The sequence below is a fragment of the Schistocerca serialis genome, chromosome 9 (assembly GCF_023864345.2).
Source record: "Schistocerca serialis cubense isolate TAMUIC-IGC-003099 chromosome 9, iqSchSeri2.2, whole genome shotgun sequence".
Taxonomy (NCBI): Eukaryota; Metazoa; Arthropoda; class Insecta; order Orthoptera; family Acrididae; genus Schistocerca; species Schistocerca serialis.
Window position 1 is genome coordinate 300,803,642 of NC_064646.1, and position 23,910 is coordinate 300,827,551.

Sequence of the window (23,910 nt, forward strand, 5' to 3'; positions counted from 1 at the left end):
TGATTCGCATGCTGACAGTTCTTGATGGCCCAACATTGAAATCTGCAGCACTTTGCAGAAGGGTTACACTTCTGTCACGTTGAACGATTCTCTTCAGTTGTCGTTGGACCTGTTCTTGCAGGATCTTTTCCCGGCCGCAGCGATGTCGGAGATTTGATGTTTTACCGGATTCCTGATATTCACGGTACACTCTTGAAATGGTCGTACGGAAAAATCCTCACTTCATCGCTACCTCGGAGATGCTGTGTCCCATCGCTCGTGCGTCGACTGTAACACCACGTTCAGACTCACTTAAATATCGATAGCGTGCCATTATAGCAGCAGTAAGCGATCTAACTGCTCCAGACACTTGTCTTATACACTCGTTGCCGACCGCAGCACCGTATTCTGCCTGTTCGCATATCTCTGTATTTGAATACACATGCCTGTACCAGTTTCTTTGCCGCTTAAGTGTATATGCATGGGTAATTTCTCTCCTTTAATTAACGCCCAATTTAACGCGTTTATTGCAATTTCGCTATAGTCCATCAAATTAGAATCCGTTTCTTTCCACTTGGTGTGCGGCAGTCAAGTAGATGTTGATTATAATAGAGGGTAGTACTACTTCCTACTATGTGCTCGAATGAATGGGTGAATCATTTTCTTTTAACTATCCATGCCTTTTTTTAAATCTTTCTCCAACTTTTCCTCGCACCCTACAGTCCGTTACCAGTTGTAAGAGCTAAGTAATATGTATGTGCTAGCTTGTTTATATCAGTGGGCCACGTAACTATTTTACCACAAGCAGGGTCATTGGATTGAGTGCATATTCTTTGTTCTATAAATAAACTGTTTGAGGTTGGCATACTAAATCCATGAGTAAAAGTCTAACAAACCCATCTTTTCTGTCGCAAGGCTATTCCAGATCATGTCCCAAAACGATAATAATTATTCAGTGAATGTGTCACTATCTGTATTATCATATTTCAGATTCGTGATTACAAGCAACGAATTATCTATTGTGTACCACATTGAACAAAAATGTATTACAAGCCGTCTAAAAAAATATGCATTCATGCAACCGATGAGAGGTTAAAATTTAAAAGTCAATTATTAGCGCAAATTATTATTTCAAAAATTTGAACACTCCCTTTCAGGTGACGACTACGGTCAGCGTCCTCTTTTTGAACGATACAATAACAACGTTTTCATTAACACTGTACTTTTATCTGAAGACATCTGCCAGGATTTTTATGTCGATATTTTATGCAGATTTTTTTCCCTTAAACACCACAATGCTTGGTTGTACCAGCACATTAGAAATTACGTTAAAATAATCTTTGCTACATTCATGCCGATTTATGTGCGACATTTCATCTGTTCCTGTACATAGATAAGACTAAAAGAAAATAGTAAGTGAAATAAAAAATTTCTTGAACCCAGAGAGAAATATGTTTTCGAATGATGCTCTCATTCGTTTACAGGGTGTTTGGGGTATAGCTGCAAATTTGTAATAGCGTGCTAAACGACATTACATCTCTATACAATTCATTTACAAATTAATAATTATAGGTAGGAGTAACATATTTTGGGGTTGGCTGATACCTTCAAGTACATATGGTAAGAGTGAGCCATTAATTATTACTTTCCCCTGGGCAGCAGGTAAGGTGTTGGAAGTGTGGACGCGATTACGCAAAACGGTTAGTTTATACTGACAGGCGTAGCCCACTTAGTGTTGTGGTTACGACAGTGCGGAAAACATCGGGTACTAAATGATGGCCGGCCGAAGTGGCCGAGCAGTTCTAGGCGCTACAGTCTGGAACCGCGCGACCGCTACGGTCGCAGGTTCGAATCCTGCCTCGGGCGTGGATGTGTGTGATGTCCTTAGGTTAGTTAGGTTTAAGTAGTTCTAAGTTCTAGGGGACTGATGACCACAGCAGTTAAGTCCCATAGTGCTCAGAACCATTTGAACTAAATGATGTAATGCATTTGCGAAAAGACTGTCAACCGCAGAGAAAAAAGAAGTAACACATTGAAATGGGTACATATTAACGTACCAATGGTCACACTATCTGCACTTGTACCTCTAACAATCTGTATTTTAAAACTAAAAACTAAAGCTCCTCCCGAACAGGTCATGAAGGCCCAACGGTACCGACCGGCCGCCGTATATCCTCAGCCCACAGGCGTCACTGGATGCGGATATGGAGGGGCATGTGGTCAGCACACCGCTCTCCCGGCCGTATGTCAGTTTCCGAGACCGGAGCAGCTACTTCTCAATCAAGTAGCTCCTGAATTTGCCTCACAAGGGCTGAGTGCACCCCGCTTGCCAACATCGCTCGGCAGACCGAATGGCAACCCATCCAACTGTTAGCTCAGCGCGACAGCGCTTAACTTCGGTGACCTGACGGGAACCGGTGTTACCACTGCGACAATGCCGTTGACCCGTATTATAAAACCCCTATTAAATACGTAAAACCATCGACTGAAGAGCGGTTTTATCTGCCGCCATTCCGCTCATTCATCAGGAACTGAAATAACAATAAAGAAAAAAGCGGAAACGACTGTATTCTATAACGTTATTTTCATAGTTATGCTAAACATCGTCCCTCGTTTGTGCTGATACGTGGGAGATGCAGGAGCTGCAGATGGAGCTGGCTGGTTTGTGGGGGAGTCTGCGCGTTACGTGAGCCCTGGAGGCGAGCCAGCGGCCAGCGGCCCGTCTCTTGGCTGAGGGCCGCGCGATCGGAAAGGGAAATGAGTGGCGTGTGCGCGGCGTGCAAAGCCAGCCAGCGCCGGCGGCAGCAGCAGCCGCTACTGTGCGCCCGCGCGATGCTATCTGTCTCCGTGGCTCGCCGTGGCGCAGGGCGGCCCAGCGCAGCGCAGCGCAGCGCCAGTTTTATATGCGGTATCTGCCCGCGCCAATCGCCGGGTACTCTCCTGTTTGGACAGCGGAACATGTGCTTTACGGCGGCCGTATCGGACATCGTGTCCGTACCCACTTCCCCCACTTCGGCAGCGACTCTTGCTGCCGATGGAACGCCGCCGATTGGGGAGGAATATCATAGCGCGGAATGGGGCCTGACCGGCACTGATGTTACTCCTCCGCTGTAAGACGCGGTGTGGATATTATCTTGAGTACCGGCGGATTTGTGTCGAGGTCCTGTAAACCGGCCAGTCTGTGGATGGTTTTTAGGCGGTTTTCCATCCGCCTCGGCGAATACGGGCTGGTTCCCCTTATTCCGCCTCAGTTAGACTATGTCGGCGATCGTCTGGTGTGAGACGTACCCTGGGGGGTCCACTGGGGGCCGAACAGCACAATCACCCTGGGTTCGGTGTGGGGCGGCGGAGGGGTGAAGTTAACTGCGGTAGTCATCGTGGGGTTGTGGACCACTGCGGCTGCGGCGGGGACGGAGCCTCTCCGTCGTTTCTAGGTCCCCGGTTAACATACAATACAATACAATATATGTTTATCTCTGCCATTTGAAAGAAGCTTCTCAGAGAACGTCACCGACGTAACATGTATCTGACTTTATCAAATATTGTCAAGACAACAACGCCGCAAACCACTGTCCCACCGTCAGAAGAAGACGTTCCCCAAACGCCGGCCCTGTGATACCAAATGCAAGAACATACATAACTTAGGTATTGTTCGTGTGTTTATTATCACAGATTTCATTCGAAGTGCTAAAATTGTTGATCTTGAACATTGTTGCACGCTATAAAGTGTTTCTGGGCAAACTACTCTGCACGTCGCATTTCATCTGGAGTTAACGGCAGCGAGGCTCTATATCAGGATGGCCCGCTGGAGATTTAAGCCGTCGCCCTCCCGAATGCATGTCCAATGTGCAAACTGCTGCGTCACCTCGATCGGTTAAGTTAACGAAGTTGCGAGTGTTAAACCATGTAGTTGTTCAAGTGGGTCTGACCACTATGGGACTTAACATCTGAGGTCATCAGTCCCCTAGAACTTAGAACTACTTAAACCTAACTAACCTAAGGACATCACACACACCCATGCTCGAGGCAGGATTCGAACCTGCGACCGTAGCGGTCGCGCGGTTCCAGACTGAAGCGCCTAGAACCGCTCGGTCACTATCCTTTGCCTGTTGCAACATCTCGAAAGAGTCGAGCATTTGCTATGAGGCGCGTTCATGTCACATGATATGGACCGAGGATTACTGTGACCTTACACAGTGGAACCAAGCTTGTAGGATCTCAAGAACAGTACACCACCAGGAAATGACTGACAGTGCATACACGTAGGCCCAGCAATACTATCACTTGGGTGACCACAGAGGTCACTGGTAAGCTATCTACGTCTATACTCCGTAGCCAATCCTACGGTGTGTGGCGGAGAGTAGTTTTGGTACTAATATTTTTCCATCCTTTCCTGCTCTATTCGAGAATGGTACGTGGGAAAATTATCGATAAATTTCAGTACGCGCTCTAATTTCTGTGATTTTCTCGTCGTGGTCACTTAGTGAGACGACTCTGGAAGGGAATAACATGTTGGAATATATGCTATCGGATTTTTATCAGTAAACCGCTCCCTGATGCACAACTCCTCTCTTGTAGCCACTCGAGTTTGTTGAGCAACTCAGAAGCGCCCTCATGCCGACTAAAGGATCACGGGATGAAACGCACAGCCCTTCATTCAATCTTCTCAATTTTTTCTATTAGTTGATAAGGATCCCAGAATGACGAGCAATACTCCAGTATCGGTCGAACAGGTGTTTTGTCAACCACTTCTTTCGTGTATGAATTAAATTTACTTTTAAGATTGCTCAGAGACTCTGAGCTTGGAATCTGCTATCCAGAGAGTTTGTTTTGTGTCGTCATAAAACTTTAGGACGTTCCAGATAGTTAGTTCCGGGTATTTTACGTTAGCTGCTGTTTCCGCTGATTTTTCGCTAACTGTGTGACCGAACACTTCGCCTCTTTATATCCAGTATGTTACTTCTCATTGCATTCAAGGTCAGTTTCCAGTCCCATTGTCCATCAGTGGTACAGCTTTCAGATGAATTGGAAGTGCGACGGAAGATGTTAGTGTGTCACATCAACGTCAAAGTTAAATCAGCCCGCGAAATTCGATTCTCATGCCTCGATATTCCGATTGGTGTAGGTGATGGTTGCATTGATCCAGTGAGAAGAAAAGGATCGTCTGCAGCGACAAGCACATATATTTTTCCAACTTATTGGCTTTCGGGCCGTGCCCATTTGGCCACCTCAATGGTAATGTCAATTAAGACAAACGAAAGTAAGGACAATACAACATCCAGCCCCCGAGCGAGGCGATACTGCACTTCCCTTCCAATGTGATATCAACACGGGTTCATTGCCGAAGTCAACGAGATGCAACATTCTCAGTACTATGTGCATTATAAAAATGTGTGCATGCCAAAGACTAACTATACAATTCTTTGTCTCTCCGGTACGTTCACAACAACACGTGTTAGGTCGTGATTAATAATTACTAGCTACCGTCCTAGGTTTCGCATGGGTAGCACGAAGTATTTACGGCTGAACGCCTGGTCTCCTGTAGTGGTAACCAATATGTATACGACAGCATGGGTACCTAATATGTTCCAAAATGCCGCTCATAAATACAAGATTTGCCGGATCTCATTCCCCCGATTCCATTGGTGATAAAAAGGTGGCGTCGATGGTTTTAGATAGCTGTTGGACTAGAGTCCATTTGTATACCCAACAGAAGCATTGTCTTAGTGTCGCTGTCCTACCATATTGGGTGAATATATGGGTATTACACGCTTCCTCGTGTTTAGACAAATGGAGTAAATTGGTCGGTTCTTTTTGCACTTGATATGATGTATGATGGGCTTGATGGGACTTACGGAGGCACATTTAATCCATGAGCGATTCCTCGGAAAATACCAGAAAAATGAATTTTTTGTATATTTTCGCCGTCGCCATTGGACCAAAATTAAGCCGAGGATTTCAAGACGGCTATGCACAGCAAATGGCTGTAATATTTGTGATGTGTGCCTAAGATCCCGATGTTGAACAAATTTGAAAATTTTCCTCATATCTTAAGTTTCCGAGATGCTGCAGTTTAAACTTATCGTACTTGTACACATAAAATACGCTCTTTAAATACGGACTGAGGTGAAAATGTAGTTTACAAAGTGATGTAGTACAGAAAAATATGCTATGAAGTGTCTTCTTTATCATCTGAAAACTCTATGTTCCCATGCTGTAGTACCGCATCACCTTTTTCTTGCACGTAAAATCTGGTCTGAGGCATAAAATTAGTTTTGTGTTATTTCAATTTCACAAGAGTAAGTAGACTACCTAAATTTTACTGACCGATACATTTCTTTTCATATGTTACATGCCCTGCTGCAGCAGGGAAAAGAAGGGAGCCAGCAGCAAAATACTCCTATCGGAGCACAAAAAATGCGAATATGTTACTGTTTATTTAAAACACTACCAGCTGCCTCATTCTACATCCACAGCACTTTTAAAATTCTTCTAAGAAATATTGTCATGGAAAGGTATTCGCGTTTTTTTTATGCTGAAAGAGAAGACAGTGGCAGTGAAAAAAAGACGGAAAAGTAGTACAGTAAATGGTTCATATGGCTCTGAATACTATGGGACTTAACTACTGAGGTCATCAGTCCCCTAGAATTTTGAACTACTTAAATCTAACTAACCTAAGGACATCACACACATCCATGCCCGAGGCAGGATTCGAACCTGCGACCGTAGCGGTAGCGCGGTTCCAGGCTGTAGCTCCTAGAACCGCTCGGCCACCCCGGCCGGCAATACAGTAAATATTGGAAGACAGTAGACAGTGATTGTGTTATAGAAAGAGCGAAGGAGAAAGTGGCAGCATGAGAGAAGAGAGAAGGAGAGGGACGCTGTGGCATTTGAGTATAGTCGACAGTTGACAGAGACAGAAGAGTTGCTAGGAAAGGAGTGAAGGAGATAGTGCCGGGTGAAAGGGGTGCGGTGGGGGGGAGGGGAGGGGGGGGGGCGGTAGGAATAAAGAGTAAGAGAAAGTGGAAGTGGGTGAGAGCCAGTGGTAATGACAGACAACTTGTATGACAATGACAAGAGGAAGAGATGACTAGTGAGAGTGAGAAGAGACAGGTGCAGTCGGAAGGGAAGAATGAGATATTAGCAGTATGAGGGAGACAATGACAGTGAGAGGAGACTGTAGTAGTAGGGCAGACGGTGACACAGAAGACAATGGCAGATACGAAGAGGTGATGACGATGACTTGGGCTGAACAGCTGAGTGAGAAAGGGCCACTGCGAGTGGGTGGATATGAGCGACTTGCAGCGATGGACTAGCGAGCGAGTTACAGTTAGGAGAGCATATGTGCGTTTGAGGTGAGTTGCATGCTAAAAAAAGTACGAATATGTTTGCATGCGAAAATTTTTAGCAAATTTTTTCAAGGTGCTGAGTAAGGTAGAATGAGGCAGCTGGTAAACCATCTCTGAGTCAGAGTCTTTAAATAAACAGGAATATATTCGTACTTCCTGTGCTCCTACAGGAGCATTTTCCACTGGTATAATGTATACACAAACTTCCTCGTGAATCAGTCCGTGTATGGGTGAAAACCGCTTCACAATCCGTACAGTAGTTCCTAAGATTAGCCTTCAAATACAGACAGGAAAACGATGAAGGGGCCTTTGACTTACAGTATGTATAGATCACCAGGATTTCCTGTAATCCTGGCCGGGGTGGCCGAGCGGTTCTAGCGCTACAGTCTGGAACCGCGCGACTGCTACGGTCGCAGGTTCGAATCCTGCCTCGGGCATGGATGTGTGTGATGTCCTTAGGTTAGTTAGGTTTAAGTAGTTCTAAGTTCTAGGGGACTGTTGACCTTAGAAGTTAAGTCCCATAGTGCTAAGAGCCATTTGAACCTTTTTTTTCCCTGTAAACAGGGTCTTCATGTCGTTCTCATCCCATGCATCGAGAAGCACAAAGTACACAACCTTCCGTGGCAACGCAGACTGGGCAGAAAACGCCACAAGAGTTCATTACAGTCTTCGACAGGATACAGTTTCACACCTAACACAATTTTCATGCAGCTCGAACTAAGCATACACATTAAGATCTTACATGAAAGTAATACGGGTTTCCGACATCGTCAGTACTTCCAGCCAGTCAATATCTGCAATAGCCGTTTACGAATTTGCTGCGGGCGGAGATATGGAGGAGCGAATATCGAAGAACACTGGCCGCTGGAAGTGCACGGCAGGTAAACAGCAGATAGGGCGCAGTGCGGGAACGGGAGAGCACCTCAGACACGCGTTCACACGGCGCTATCGCAGCAGTCATCGCGGCGGCGGGCCTTGAACCGCCACATGTGTGGCCTCCCCGTACCGTAACCGTGTCGACACGTGCGTTCCCCACGCGGCTCCGCCGAGGAGACCACACATGGGCCCTTCCGCTGTGTGGTCCCGGGAGAAAATTACGTCAAACGCACGGGAAGGAGCTTAAATACTTCACGCTGTACCGACTTACTACCCGCGATAGTCACGTTGTAGCAGAGGGGTTCAAGAAACAATTGTTTTTTCTCTGCCAGTTTCAGTTGAAAAATGTGTGAATTTTGTTGTGAGACATATCCCGCTTCTGCGCCTGTAGTTTCATGAAATTCCGATAGGTGGCGTCTGTAATGGAGGTGTCTTCCAAGCAGAGACTGTCATTGGCTTTCTTTTATTGGAAAACCAGGGCTTCACAGATTTTCGTAGGCGCTTGCAGAATGTCTACGGAGACGTGGCAGTGAACAAAAGCACGGTGAGTCGTCATCGCAACAAGGTCGCTCAAACCTGTCCAATCTCCAGCGTGCCGGCTGGCCGCACGTAGCTGTGTTTCTTTTACTGTGTTTGGTGCCACAAAAATGCAGACGGACATCTTCTTCGTAATGACAATACAAGTCTACGCACCCAAGAGAAGCTCTCTAAACTTCATTGGTCTGTTCTTCCTCGTCCATCTAGCAGCACGAATATCGCACCTTCCGACTTCCATCTATTTCGCCCAGTGAAGGATGCACTCCGCTGGAAGCAATACGAGGATGACGGAGAGGTGCTGATGTAGGAGAACGTTGACTCCGACGTCGACCACTTGAGTAGTACCATGCGGGCATACAGCCCCTACTAGCAAGGACGCGTAAGGCCGTCGCGCTGAAGGAGATTATGTTGAAAAAGAGGGTTTTGCAGCGAGCAGAGTGGGGAATTATATAGTGTACTGTTGTTTTTGTTGTTGTGGCCTTCAGTCCTGAGACTGGTTTGATGCAGCTCTCCATGCTACTCTCTCCTGTGCAAGCTTCTCCATCTCCCAGTACCTACTGCAACCTGCATACTTCTTAATCTGCTTAGTGTATTCATCTCTTGGTCTCCCTCTACGGTTTTTATCATCCACGCTGCCCTCCAATCCTAAATTGGTGATCCCTTGATGCCTCAGAACATGCCCTATCAACTGATCCCTTCTTCTACTCAAGTTGTGCTGCAAACTCCTATTCTCCCCAATCCTATTCAATACCTCCTCATTAGTTATGTGATCTACCCATCTCATCTTCAGCATTCTTCTGTAGCACCACATTTCGAAAGCTTCTATTCTCTTCTTGTCCAAACTATTTGTTATCCATCTTCCACTTCCATACATGGCTACACTCCAAACCAATACTTTCAGAAACGACTTCCTGACACTTAAATCTATACTCGATGTTAACGAATTTCTCTTCTTCAGAAATGCTTTCCTTGCCATTGCCAGTCTACATTTTATATCTTCTCTATTTCGACCATTATCAGTTATTTTGCTCCCCAAATAGCAAAACTCCTTTACTACTTTAAGTGTCTCATTTCCTAATCTAATTCCCTCAGCATCACCCGAGTTAACTCGACTACATTCCATTATCCTCGTTTTGCTTTAGTTGATGTTCATCTTATATCCTCTTTTCAAGACACTGTCCATTCCGTTCAACTGCTCTTCCAAGTCCTTTGCTGTCTCTGATAGAATTACAATGTCATCGGCGAACCTCAAAGTTTTTTTTCCTTCTCCATTGATTTCAATACCTATTCCGAATTTTTCTTTTGTTTCCTTTTTCTTTTGTTTCCTTTACTGATTGCTCAATATACAGATTGAATAACATCGGAGAGAGGCTACAACCCCGTCTCACTCCCTTGCCAACTACTGCTTCCCTTTCACGTCCCTCGACTCTTATAACTGCCATCTGGTATCTGAACAAATTGTAAATAGCCTTTCGCTCCCTGTATTTTACCCTGCCACCTTCAGAATTTAAAAGAGAGTATTCCAGTCAACATTGACATTGTCAAAAGCTTTCTGTAAGTCTACAAATGCTAGAAATGTAGGTTTGACTTTCTTTAATCTATTTTCTAAGATAAGTCGTTCGGTCAGTATTGCGTCATGTGTTCCAATATTTCTACGGAATCCAAACTGATCTTCCCCGAGGTCGGCTTCTACCAGTATTTCCATTCATCTGTAAAAAATTCGTGTTAGTATTACTGTAATCCTAAATAAATCCCAATTGGTTTCCAGAAAAATATGTTGCGTTACTTATTGAACTCTCTTCGTAGAATGAGACGATGGTCCATGTCATGGCAACCAATCCGAAGTGCCGCAACTGAGGTCACTAACACGTGCTAATACGATGGCTCCAGACTTGGGAGGTTGCCGGTTCCTAGTCTCTGGGTTAAGAACTTCCCATCAGTAGTATCCAGGTAAGGGGAGAATGTATTGTCGCGTACTTTTCCTAATCGTCCACGGCCTGGTCCATGTTGCTATACCTCTGTCACTCACCTTCGTAGTAACGAGATACTTACACAATCGAAGTCAGCGTTTTTCACATTTAATAAAATCTTTAAATGATAAAAAAATCACGCATGGAGTTACACACTCGTACATTTCCGAAGTATCTCTTTAAGCAACTGTGAATATTAATCAGAGCATCACACCAAATTTATTCACTTACGAAATTTGCTATCAACATTCAATCTACACTTGAGAGTAACAGGAAAAAAACTACAAAATTAGATGCAACAATTGTCTGCGTTATCCTTTAATGAATCTAACTTTGACACAGAAAGGGGTGCAAATCACAAATGTGACTTATGTGACTTATGGAAGAGATCTGATTATGTCAGTCATAATATTCTATTACAGAAGTTTCCATGAAGAATGTTTCTCCTTCTACACCATAGAGGAAGCCCTGTGCACAGATAATTAGACATTCTTAAAGAAAAATATCTGTAAACAGCCAGCACTCAGCCACATAAATATTATTTTTAATTTTTAAAAATGTGTTTGTTCCGATAATACGTTGCACATCATAACGTGTATCGCGGATCTGATCTGTATAACAAGTAATTAATTCTAATAACGGGATAAGGTTCTGAGGTAACTCATCGTTTACATGAAAAGTATTCACTGCACAAAAGTAATTAAGTAGTCACAGACGTAAAACTCACAGATATTCGACCTATGGTAGTAAAGTGTCTGAGAGATAACAGAAATGTTTTCAAGTTCCTTCGAATATATGATATTGTTAATTATGATTACTGCGAGCATAGGATGAAAAAAAATGAATCATCGTTGTAAAACCATAGATCAATGGAAATCTGCCACCTGGTCGGGAAACCACCTTCGTTGGAGTGGATATAGTCTTTCAATAGCACAGTGAGGAATTGCATGTGCAAGGTTCTACACACAAAAAATATTAATGGGGTTCGTGCACCCTTCCCTTTATGAAGGCTTGAACCCTGCTGGGCACATTTTCAATATTGCGTCTGAATGTCTGTGGAGTAATGACAGGCAGTACTCGCTCAAGAGCCGAAGCTATACAAGATAGCGTTGTTGGAATTTAGGTCTGGAACAAAGCCGACGTTCTAAGTCATCCCAAAGGTGTTCCATTGGGTTCAGGTCGGAACTCAGGGCAAGATTTTCCATTTAAGGAATGTTATTGCCCACAGAACATTAGATGACAAATGCTACTTTATGACGGAGTGCGTTGTGAAACTGTTCCTCTACTATGTGCAGTACGCAACGCTTTAAAACATGTTGACATCTTGCGCATTTAGTGTTTCCTTAAGCGCAATAAGGGGACTCGCACAGTACCTACGAAAAACACCCCTGTACCGTAACACCACCTCCACCGAACTTCACTGTTGGCTCTGCAGGTGATGGCAGATTACAGTGTCCAGGCATTCTCCAAACCCGTCCAGTAATATTGCCACAAGCGTAGTATGGTTCATCACTCATTTCGAGTCATCCACTGTCGAGTGGCTTCCCTCTTTGCACCACCTCAAAGGTCGCTTAGTACCGTCCGGATACTTTTGATGAGATATTATACGTAGTTAATAGTTGGTATTCGCCCCATACTGCATGAGGTCATGACTAGTTGGTGTTCGCCCCATACTGCATGAGGTCATGGCTAATCAGAACCCATAATCTGCAATACGTAAATCTTTCGACATACTGTGCATACTAACGATAGCTTTGTAATCTGCGGACCCCCTAACGACATGCACAGCACTCATGAACGTGGAATTTCTGATTGTGCCGGAATTCTTCCAAAGCCACCCGTTGATGTTCTGTACTTCATTTACACATCATTAACTCCACACGGACGTTAGGAATAACGCAACACTTTCACGGTGTCGAAAATGATAGTTAACATTTTTCTATGGGGCATTGTTCGGTCAGGGAACACAATCGGTATTCTCGATTAGAAGCGTTGGCAGTTCCGCTGCCGTGACCGTAGCTGTACTCCGTCTCCACACACACTGCACATGCTAGTACGAGACGGGGAATACGAACTGCTCTGTTAAACTGCTACAATCTCTCCAGATCAGACAAGCCAAGACGGTAACACCTGCTACACTGCTCATTTCCGTAAAAAGTGCGCGCGTTTCTGTGAAACTGTTCATCTCATTAAAGTTTCCAAAATGGCTAACGCCAAAAGTTTCAGACAACTGTATCACCAAACCACTGAGAAGAATAGAGCATATGTTTATGTCACGATATTCCTGCAAATCCCAAAGAAAGCAGGTGTTGACAGATGTGAAAATTACCGAACTATCAGTTTAATAAGTAACAGCTGCAAAATACTAACGCGACTTCTATAGAGACGAATGGAAAAACTGATGCCGGCCGGAGTGGCCGAGCGGTTTAGGCGCTACAGTCTGGAACCGCGTGACCGCTACGGTCGCAGGTTCGAATCCTGCCTCGGGCATGGATGTGTGTTATGTCCTTAGGTTAGTTAGGTTTAAATGGTTCAAATGGCTCTGAGCACTATGGGACTTAACATCTGTGGTCATCAGTCCCCTAGAACTTAGAACTACTTAAACCTAACTAACCTAAGGACATCACACACATCCATGCCCGAGGCAGGATTCGAACCTGCGACCGTAGCGGTCGCGCGGTTCCGAACTGAGCGCCTAGAACCACTAGACCACCGCGGCCGGCAGTTAGGTTTAAGTAGTTTTAAGTTCTAGGGGACTGATGACCTTAGAAGTTAAGTCCCATAGTGCTCAGAGCCATTTGAACCATTTTTTTTTTTGAAAAACTGATAGAAGCCGACCTCGGGGAAGTTCAGTTTGGATTCTGTAGAAATGTTGGAACACCTGAGGCAATACTGACCCTACGACTTATCTTAGAAAATAGATTAAGGAAAGGCAAACCTACGTTTCTAGCATTTGTAGACTTAGAGAAAGCTTTTGACAATGTTGAATGGAATACCCTCTTTCAAATTCTGAAGGTGGCTGGGGTAAAATACAGGGAGCGAAAGGCTATTTACAATTTGTACAGAAACCAGATGGCAGTTACAAGAATCGAGGGGCATCAAAGGGAAGCAGTGGTTGGGAAGGGAGTGAGGCAGGGTTGTAGCCTATCCCCGATGTTATTCAATCTGTGTATTGAGCAAGCAATAAAGGAAACAAAAGAAGTTTGGAGTAGGTATTAAAATCCATGGAGAAGAAATAAGAACTTTGAGGTTCGCCGATGATATTGTAATTCTGTCAGAGACAGCAAAGGACTTGGAAGAGCAGTTGAACGGAATGGACAGTGTCTTGAAAGGAGGATATAAGATGCACATCAACAAAAGCAAAACGAGGATAATGTAAGTAGTCGAATTAAGTCGGGTGATGCTGAGGGAATTAGATTAGGGAATGAGACACTTAAAGCAGTAAAGGAGTTTTGCTATTTGGGGAGCAAAATAACTGATGATGGTCGAAGTAGAGAGGGTATAAAATGTAGACTAGCAATGGCAAGGAAAGCGTTTCTGAAGAGGAGAAATTTGTTAACATCGAGTATAGATTTAAACGTCAGGAAGTCGTTTCTGAAAGTATTTGTATGAAGTGTAGCCGTGTATGGGAGTGAAACGTGGACGATAAATAGTTTAGACAAGAAGAGAACAGAAGCTTTCGAAATGTGGTGCTACAGAAGAATGCTGAAGATTAGTTGGGAAGATCACATAACTAATGAGGAAGTATTGAATAGGATTGGGGAGAAGAGAAATTTGTGGCACAACTTGACTAGAAGCAGGGATCGGTTGGTAGGACACGTGTTTTGGCATCAAGGGATCACCAATTTAGTGTTGGAGGGCAGTGTGGAGGGTAAAAATCGTAGAGGGAGACCAAGAGATGAATACACTAAGCAGATTCAGAAGGATGTAGGCTGCAGTAGGTACTGGGAGATGAAGAAGCTTGCACAGGATAGAGTAGCATGGAGAGCTACATCAAACCAGTCTCAGGACTGAAGACCACAACAACAACATTCCTGCAAAGATGTCTCCTTAGCCAGGAGCCCAAATGGAAATTTTCAGGCTACGTAAGAGCTCGTTGATATCAACGCAATTGTGTTGCAGTGCCACTGGGTCATCATCCGCATTAACGTGTCGACTAATCCTGCGGAACAGTTTTATTTGTATGGCTTCCCAATTGATCCGTGTAGCGTGCTTTATTCAAATGAATAATCTCGAATCAGTTTCGTCACAAAATATTTTGGAAGATGTTTTGCAATGTTTTGACGATTTCAGATTTTAATAACACAAACAAATCGCGAAACACAGTTGATCATTTTATAAAAGGTACAATATTTATTGGAGTTTAGTTATGAAATACTACATCGTAAAAATGATGACGACTCGCCGCTACACAACACTCGACGCGTTTCACACAGTTTTTGAACAAAGCTTTCGTAGCTGCTAGCGGAATTCTGGAAATTTTATCGTGAATTCGATCTTTTAACTGTTGCAAGCCTCTCGGCCGGTCACAGTACGTCCCCAAACAACACCATAGGAAAACGTGTGGCATGGTTAAATCTAGCGAGCGAGGCGGCCGTTCGACATATGCACAACAGGAAATAACGCGGTTACCAAACGCTTCACGAAGAACCTGCAATGTCTTGTTAGATGTATGGCATATCGCGTCCTCTTGTTGGGACCAAGTTTTCGTAAAGAACGACGAGAGCTTGCCTGTAAATTCCTACGCAAAATTTCGATGTTCTCGGGAGTTCGGACGGTTTTCGGAGGGTCCGTTGATTTTCGATTCGAAGCACTGGTAGTTGCACGGAAGTTCCTTATTTGGTTCAGTATTATTCCACGAGCAGGAATTGGATATCGTTGCTTAAGCTTGAAATGCTTACGAATGACACTCTGCTCGCGCATGATGGACTCGCCGTAGCGAAGAAAGCACTCCACTGCGAACGCAAGTTGGTGCTTCAGCCATTACGACATGTTTAGTGACCTGCATATGGGATGAAATACCACACTACTGATAGACGGCGTCATCATCACTGTATCTTATTGTTAGAGCGTGTTATTCAAATCTGAAATCGTCAAAACTTTGTGAAGCACACTGTACTCGATACGGTTTTTGTCAAGTGAAATCCAAGCAAGGTTGGCATGACTTATAACTCAGCTTCTGTAGAAAAGGGGTGGATGTTGAATTCAAATATGCTATTCTGCTCTTGAAGATAATTCATGTACGGTGTGTACAAAAATTATATCCGCAGAGGAAAATATCGAGATGAAGCACCATGTAGTGTAGAACGTTAAACGATTAACAATGTGTGGAATTAAACTACGTCAGTGTTTTGTGCACGTTGGTAGTCTCATTTGTTGAATACTGATCAAAAATAAAGCGAAAGCTGAACTTTCAGCCCTGTCCGCTTAGTACAAAAATAGTTCATGTAATATTTTCCAGCGATCTGTCATTGTGGTTTAGACATGTTTCTGCCACATGGCGCTATTTAATAAATGGCAGACTAACCAGTTCCTTTGCGCCACAAAAGAAGAAGTCCATTTCAAGTGGAATGATTACTTCCCCAAGGTGAAAAAAATGTAGCGACGCACCAAAGATCCCCTTCGACTTTTAGATGAAAAGACAGTTGAGCAAGGCGTCTGGCTGGGAACGGGAGATGGGCAGCATCGCCTATTTTTTTTAGAACGGTGGAGAAATAAAAAAGACAATTTTACCATGTGAAGTACGAACGAAGTAGTGCCAGAATTTAACGTCCCGTCAACAATAATGTAGTTATAGATAAGAGATTTGAAATGCAAGTTGATGCAAAACTCACTTTCTTCGCCACATCTGGTTTTCTGTGACTGGAAACTGTATTGAGTCCATTGAGGTAAGTAATTTTCAGACTTCCCAGAATCAAGCTTCTGAATACAAATCACTTTCTTTGAAAGCGTGTGACAGAACATACTAATACGTCTGCTCACGCCAAAATCGCCGACAGGGTACCGATTTACTGGTTGTCTGAAGTGTACACGTCCAGTTGAGGTATATTATCTAAATGTGATGCTCCAGACATCCGTTGTGAGGTGCTGAAAGCGTGGAAGGAATAAACGTGTTCACCTCCTTTAGCCATCCATTATCAATCGGCCACAGACTGAAATACAGAAAGAGATTAATGGAAACCAGCAACATCTTGCAACTGTTACATGTATTGCTCAAGCTGTAAACGATCTTCATTAGCCTTAACTATTTGGAAATCTCCTTCCTAGCCATTAAGAGTTGTGCTCTACGTCGCGTGCTCTCAATCGCCTACGCTCTGGAGTCAGAAGGTTCAGACTCAGATCTCCAGTCATGACTACCAACTGAGACCGCGGAAGTGCGCAAACCATGGAGCACTTGTTCTGCTGCCAGCTCTGTCCTGCGCCCTTCTGTTTGGGAAATCTGGTTCAAGCAGCTCCAGACGTTCTCGAGGTTCTACCTTGACTGAAATCATTTGTGACCTTTTCTGTCGTACGTATAATTTCTCAGTTGATGGGCAGCGTCATCATTCACTTAAATTTCTTCTTGAACGACCGACATTTCGACCACTCTGCTGCGGTCTGCCTCAGGATCCCAGCACAGGAATCGAAACATCGATTTTGTAAGAAGAAAACTAAATAGGAACATGTTGGTGCATAGCAACCTAGACGATTTTACAAGGGGGCATTCAGTAAATAATACAACAGAATTTTTACGAAAGCAGGTTTGTTGCGCGCGGCCCCACTCTTTTGGCTACAAAACAGTGTTTTCCAACATAATTCAGTGCTACGGGCTTACACATCTTTAGTTGGAGGGCCGTCCGACCCGATAGCTGAATGGTCAGCGTGACGGACTGCCGTCCTAACGGGCCCGGGTTCGATTCCCGGCTGGGTCGGGGATTTTCTCCGCTCAGAGAGTGGGTGTAGTATTTTCTTCATCATCATTTCATCCCCATCCGGCGAACAGGTCGCCCAATGTGGCGTCGCCCAATGAGACCTGCACCAAGTCGTCCGGACCTGCCCCGTACGGGGCCTCCCGACCGATGACGCCAAACGCTCATTTCCATTTTACACTGTGAGGGACTGTATATCAGCATGGTACCACACTACTGGTCGACGTCGGAGCCAACGTCTTGCTGCATAAATAACGTCACCATCATCCACGTATTCCTTCATTTTTCCAAACATAAGGAAGTCGGAAGATGCGAGACCCTGACTGTAGCGTAGACGAGGAAGAAGAGCCCAATGAAGTTTTATGAGCTCGTCTCGGGTGCGCAGACTTGTGAGAGGCATTTCGTTGTCTTGTGGCGACGCACACACAGCAGGAGTCACAGCTGTGTGCGGCCAGCCGGCTCGGGGGAGACTGGAAAAGTTTGCGCGACCTTGTTGCAATGACAGACACATCGTCCAGCGACTGACGGTGCTTTTGTTCACGTTAAGGTCTCCTAGATATTCTGCAAGCGCCTAAAAATATCTGCGATGCTTTGGTTTTCCGCCAAAAGAAACTCAATAACAGCTCTCCGCGTGGAATGCACCTCCGTTATAGACGCTGTTTTGAATGCTACGTATAGCACCACCACGTATAAGAACTTCATGAAATTATAGGCGCTGAAGCGACAGTATTCCACAATTTCTCACGACAAATTCCGCATTCTTTCAACCGAAACTGGTAGAGAAAGAAGATGCGTTGCGTTGCTTATTGAATGCCCCTAGTACGGTCGGTGCTCCCGTTTGCCAGCTTTTGGTCATCCATGGTGTAATCGTCTATTCATATACACTTATGCTCATAAATTAAGGATAATGCTGATACATGGTGAAAAAAACGCTCTGCTGGGCGGTTTCCTGGTTTAAATCACCTCGGGGTATGACCATGCGGGTCATTTGACCTGCGGTCGTCGCACGGTGGCGCTGGCAGCAGTCTACATATGCAGAGGTGTGTTGGTGCATGTCAGGTTACGGTGCAGGGAGTAAGTGTGCAGACGTTTTCAGACGTGCTAATGGTGACTGTGTGTTGAAAATGGCTCAAAGAACACATATTGGTGAAGTTATGAGGGGCAGAATACTAGGGCGATTGGACGCTGGTCAAACACAGCAGGTCGTAGCATGAGCCCTCCGTGTGCCACAAAGTGTGATCTCAAGATTATGGCAACGATTCCAGCAGACAGGAAACGTGTCCAGGCGCTACAGTACGGCACGTCCACGGTGCACAACACCAAAAGAAGACCGATATCTCACTATCAGTGCCCGCAGACGACGACGGAGTACTGCAGGTAGCCTTGCTCGGGACCTTACCGCAGCCGTTAGAACAGTTGTCTCCAGACACGCAGTCTACAGACGGCTCAACAGACTTGTGCTATTCGCCTGCAGACCTGCAAGGTGCATTCCACTGACCCCTGGTCACAAGAGAGCCCGTGAAACATGGTGTCAAGAACACAGTACATGGTCATTGGAACAATGGTCTCAGGTTATGTTCACGGATGAGTGCAGGTATAGTCTGAACAATGATTCTCACCGGGTTTTCATCTGGCGTGAACCAGGCACCAGATACCAACCCCTTAATGTCCTTGAAAGGGACCCATATGGAGGTCGCCGTTTGATAGTGCGGGGTGGGATTATGATTGGTGCACCTACACCCCTGCATGTCTTTGACAGAGAAACGGTAACAGGTCAGGTGTATCGGGACGTCATTTTGCACCAGTATGTCCGCCTTTTCGGGGGTGCAGTGGGTGGCACCTTCCTCCTGATGGATGATAAGGCACTGGCCCACCGAGCCGCCATCATGGAGGGGTACCTTGAAACAGAAGACATCAGGCGAATGGAGTGGCCTGCCTGTTCTCCAAACCTAAAACCCATCGAGCACGTCTGGGATGCTCTCGGTCGATGTATCGCTGCACGACTTCCCTAAGACACTTCGTAAGTAGGCTGTTTAGGTTTTTATATTGGTAACGCCACGTAGCGCTCTGTATGAAAATCACTGGCTGTGCTGCGTGCAGTCTGTGGCTCGTTGGCATTGTTGAAATATTCTCTATTGTAGTAGGCAGTTGGATGTGAACAGCGCATAGCGTTGCGCAGTTGGGGGTGAGCCGCCAGCAGTGGTGGATGTGAGGAGAGAGATTTGAGAGCGGTTGATCTGGACTTGTCTCCATCAGAGACAGTAAATTTATAAGACTGGATGTCATGAGCTGATATATATATTATGACTTTTGAACACTATTAAGGTAAATACATTGTTTGTTCTCTATCAAAATCTTTCATTTGCTAACTATGCCTATCAGTAGTTAGTGCCTTCAGTAGTTAGAATCTTTTATTCAGCTGGCAGTATTGGCGCTCTATGTATTGGAGTAGTTCTAATAACGAAGATTTTTGTGAGGTAAGTGATTCATGGGATGTATAGGTTATTGTTAGTCAGGGCCATTCTTTTTTAGGGATTATTGAAAGTCAGATTACGTTGCGCGAAAAATATTGTGTGTCAGTTTAAGCACAGTCATTTATAATTTTTCCAAGGGGACGTTTCAACTTCAGGAGCTCCGAGAGGCACTGGTGCAAGAATGGGAGGTTATACCCTAGCAGCTGCTCGACCACCTGATCCAGAGTATGCCAACCCGTTGTGCGGCCTGTGTACGTATGCATGGTGATCATATCCCATATTGATGTCGGGGTACATGCGTAGGAAACAGTGGCGTTTTGTAGCATACGTGTTCGGGACGGTGTTCTCAATTTATCACCAATACCGTGGATTTACGGATCTGTGTCGGGTGTGTTCCCTATGAGCCTATGCTATTAGCACCAGTTTTGTGTAGTGCCACGTTGTGTGGCACCACATTCTGCAATTATCCTTAATTTATGAGCATGAGTGTGTATCTGGCCATTTTTAAGTTACTTTTTTATCGACTGTGTAATCTGTCGTGCGTCTTTGAATTGCTTCTTCTGACACGAATAAAGAACGTTGAGTGGCATTGGCCCAGGGAATGACCGTTTTCTTACGGAACACCCCGTTCGAGAGTGGTTTACAAAGACCGACGACGAAGATGTGTCAGTAAAATGAAGTTAATCTCCCATTCCCCCACCAGGATCCAGTGGTGACCCGAACTCATCCCGGACATCGGATAACGGAGACCCGCGCGACGGCCGGAGAGGCAGTGTGAGGTACTGCGTCTCGCTCCAGACAGGCCTGTCCCCGGGCCCGGAGGACCACCCAGCGCGCCGCGCCGCGCCGCTGCAGGCGACTGGCTGCCAGTGCGGCCGTGAGGCATGTTGCGGCCGGACTGCCAAACTCTGGGCCGAGATCGCCCGCTACTGCTGCAGCAGCAGCGCAGCCGTAGCCGTTCTACGCTGAAGCGCCAAAGACACTGGTATTCAAATACAGAGATATGTAAACAGGCAGATACGGCGCTGCGGTTGGCAACGCCTGTACTAGACAACAAGTGTCTGGCGCATTTGTTAGATGTTTTACTGCTGCTACAATGGCAGCTTATCAAGATTTAAGGGAGCTTGAAAATGGTTTATAGCAGCGCACAAACGATGGGACATAGCATCTCTGAGGTAGCGATGAAGTGGGGATTTCCCGTACGACTATTTCACGAGTGTACTGTGAATATCAGAAATCCGGTAAAACATCACGTCTCCGACATCGCTGCGGCCGGAAATACACTCCTGGAAATTGAAATAAGAACACCGTGAATTCATTGGCCCAGGAAGGGGAAACTTTATTGACACATTCCTGGGGTCAGATACATCACATGATCACACTGACAGAACCACAGGCACATAGACACAGGCAACAGAGAATGCACAATGTCGGCACTAGTACAGTGTATATCCACCTTTCGCAGCAATGCAGGCTGCTATTCTCCCATGGAGACGATCGTAGAGATGCTGGATGTAGTCCTGTTGAACGGCTTGCCATGCCATTTCCACCTGGCGCCTCAGTTGGACCAGCGTTCGTGCTGGACGTGCAGACCGCGTGAGACGACGCTTCATCCAGTCCCAAACATGCTCAATAGGGGACAGATCCGGAGATCTTGCTGGCCAGGGTAGTTGACTTACACCTTCTAGAGCACGTTGGGTGGCACGGGATACATGCGGACGTGCATTGTCCTGTTGGAACAGCAAGTTCCCTTGCCGGTCTAGGAATGGTAGAACGATGGGTTCGATGACGGTTTGGATGTACCGTGCACTATTCAGTGTCCCCTCGACGATCACCAGTGGTGTACGACCAGTGTAGGAGATCGCTCCCCACACCATGATGCCGGGTGTTGGCCCTGTGTGGCTCGGTCGTATGCAGTTCTGATTGTGGCGCTCACCTGCACGGCGCCAAACACGCATACGACCATCATTGGCACCAAGGCAGAAGCGACTCTCATCGCTGAAGACGACACGTCTCCATTCGTCCCTCCATTCACGCCTGTCGCGACACCACTGGAGGCGGGCTGCACGATGTTGGGGCGTGAGCGGAAGACGGCCTAACGGTGTGCGGGACCGTAGCCCAGCTTCATGGAGACGGTTGCGAATGGTCCTCGCCGATACCCCAGGAGCAACAGTGTCCCTAATTGGCTGGGAAGTGGCGGTGCGGTCCCCTACGGCACTGCGTAGGATCCTACGGTCTTGGCGTGCATCCGTGCGTCGCTGCGGTCCGGTCCCAGGTCGACGGGCACGTGCACCTTCCGCCGACCACTGGCGACAACATCGATGTACTTTGGAGACCTCACGCCCCACGTGTTGAGCAATTCGGCGGTACGTCCACCCGGCCTCCCGCATGCCCACTATACGCCCTCGCTCAAAGTCCGTCAACTGCACATACGGTTCACGTCCACGCTGTCGCGGCATGCTACCAGTGTTAAAGACTGCGATGGAGCTCCGTATGCCACGGCAAACTGGCTGACACTGACGGCGGCGGTGCACAAATGCTGCGCAGCTAGTGCCATTCGACGGCCAACACCGCGGTTCCTGGTGTGTCCGCTGTGCCGTGCGTGTGATCATTGCTTGTACAGCCCTCTCGCAGTGTCCGGAGCAAGTATGGTGGGTCTGACACACCGGTGTCAATGTGTTCTTTTTCCCATTTCCAGGAGTGTAGATCCTGCGAGAACAGGACCAAAGACGACTGAAGAGAATCGTTCAACGTGACCGAAGTGCAGCCCTTCCGCTCATTGCTGCAGATTTCAGTGCTGGGCCATAAATAACGAACACTGTTAATTTTCTCCTTATGTACCTGAATATCCCTCTATTTTGGTCAAATGCTTATTTGATTACCACTCTAATTGTTAACAGCGTGAGTGAATTCTAAAATGAGAATCACGAAATAATAACTTCTGGTTCCGCTGATTATTATCTACGTTAATACTTATGTGGGAAATTAACGTGGATGCAGTTCGCAGTTGGTATGAGGATATGCGAAATAAAGCAGGGAAAAGTGAACACATAATTAACAGTGTCCTACTATGATATAAAGAAGAACGAAGAGGGAACAGTAAGAGTGGAAAATCAAGAACACAGCGTCCGTAGTAGGCAGGATATAAGACAGGGATACACTCATCCAGCCTTCCGGTTCAGTCTGTTCGTCGAAGAAGCAATATCGGAAATATAAGAAAGTTTCAGGAACGGGATTAAAAGTCGGGGTGAAAGGTTACCAATGAAATAATTGCAGTATGTGTTGAACAAAATGCATAATATTATCAGTACAGAACATAGACTGAAAGTAAACCGAAGAAAGACGAAAGTAATGAGGAGTTGCAGGAATGAGAATAACGAGAAACTTGACATCAATATTGGTGATCAGGAAGTAGACAAAGTTAAGGAAGTGGGCTGCGGAGGGAGCAAAATAACACATGAAGGACGAAGCACCTGGGACGTAAAGAACGGAATAGAAAAGACAAAGAGGACATTCCTGGCCAAAATAAAACCACTAGTACGAAACATCGGTCTTGGGCAGAGAACTGTATGGAAGGAATCATGGACTGTGAGAAACCGGAGAAGTGAATCGATACGTTTGAGATGTGGTTCTCCAGAAGGATATTGACAATTAGGTGGACTGATAAGCAATGGCGAGTTTCTCTGCAGAATCGACGACGAGAAGAATAGGCGGAAAACATTTACAAGAAAAAAAACACGTTGGGAGGACGCATTTAAGACAAAAAAATGGTTCAAATGGCTCTGAGCACTATGGGACTTAACATCTGTGGTCATCA